Raw genomic sequence first — 1,689 nt, 5'->3', positions numbered from 1 at the left:
AATGATGATTACATATGTCGTGGTCATATTCTCAATGGTATGTCTGACTCTCTTTTTGATATCCATCAAAATTTCGAATCTGCAAAAGAACTATGGGATTCTCTTAAATCCAAGTACATGGCTGGAGATGCTTCTAGTAAGAAGTTTCTTGTTAGTAACTTTATGGGTTACAAGATGATTGACTCCAGGCCTGTTATGGAACAATTCCATGAAATGTTAAGGATTTTGGGACAGTTTGCTCAACACAATATGAAAATGGATGAAGCCATTTCTGTGGCTGTGATCATTGACAAACTGCCCCCTTCCTGGAAGGATTTTAAACACAATCTAAAACATAATTGACCATTGGTTTGACCCTTATCCATATAGGGTATGTGGTTATATTAAAAATGCATCAGAAAATTGATTTTTCAGATAATTGACCATTGGTTTGACCCTTATCCATATATCCATTTTATGACAGTTTTTATAGTTTTATGATAGTTTAAAACTTTCATATGACAGTTTTCAGACAAGGATCTAAAAGTTGGTTTTTGGTCTCATTTTCTGGTACATACGAAATATCATCAAACATTCTTTGTTCTTGTCTCTCTCTGAGTCTTATCCGATTAAAGATTGGGAGTGACACCCAAATACTTTAATCTGAAAGTGAAACCACAATTCTCAGAATTTCCAAGGTTATTTTATCCCGATTTTCTTACAAAGATTAAAGCATTTCTGTGATCATGGCAAGTGGTGATTCTGTGAAGGAAATGACAAGTAAGTTTGAAAAACTGAACAAGTTTGAAGGGCAAGATTTTCGTAGATGGCAGAAGAAGATGAAGTTTCTCCTTACCACTCTGAAAGTGGTGTATGTTCTGAGTACACCCATGCTTCTAGTAAGAAGTTTCTTGTTAGTAACTTTATGGGTTACAAGATGATTGAATCCGGACCTGTTATGGAACAATTCCATGAAATGTTAAGGATTTTGGGACAGTTTGCTCAAAACAATCTGAAAATGGATGGAGCCATTTCTGTGGCTGTGATCATTGACAAACTGCCCCCTTCCTGGAAGGATTTTAAACACAATCTAAAACATAACTGACCATTGGTTTGACCCTTATCCATATAGGGTACGTTGCTATATTAAAAATGCATCAGAAAATTGATTTTTCAGATAATTGACCATTGGTTTGACCCATATCCATATATCCGTTTTATGACAGTTTTTATAGTTTTATGACAGTTCAAAACTGTCATATGACAGTTTTCAGACAAGGATCTAAAAGTTGGTTTTTGGTCTCATTTTGTGGTACATACGAAATATCATCAAACATTCTTTGTTCTTATCTCTCTCTGAGTCTTATCCGATTAAAGATTGGGAGTGCCACCCAAATACTTTAATCTGAAAGTGAAACCACAATTCTCAGAATTTCCAAGGCTATTTTATCCCGATTTTCTTACAAAGATTAAAGCATTTCTGTGATCATGGCAAGTGGTGATTCTGTGAAGGAAATGACAAGTAAGTTTGAAAAACTGAACAAGTTTGAAGGGCAAGATTTTTGTAGATGGCAGAAGAAGATGAAGTTTCTCCTTACCACTCTGAAAGTGGTGTATGTTCTGAGTACAGCCATGCCAGTCTTACCAGAATCTGTTGAAGATGAACCTTTGGAGGCAACAAGAAGAAGATCAAAGTGGGAAAATGATGAT

The sequence above is a fragment of the Lactuca virosa genome, chromosome 4 (assembly GCF_052849685.1).
Source record: "Lactuca virosa cultivar CGN04683 chromosome 4, Lactuca_virosa_CGN04683_v6, whole genome shotgun sequence".
NCBI lineage: Eukaryota > Viridiplantae > Streptophyta > Magnoliopsida > Asterales > Asteraceae > Lactuca > Lactuca virosa.
The sequence above is the reverse complement of the archived record's forward strand: the minus strand, read 5'-3'. Positions refer to the sequence as shown.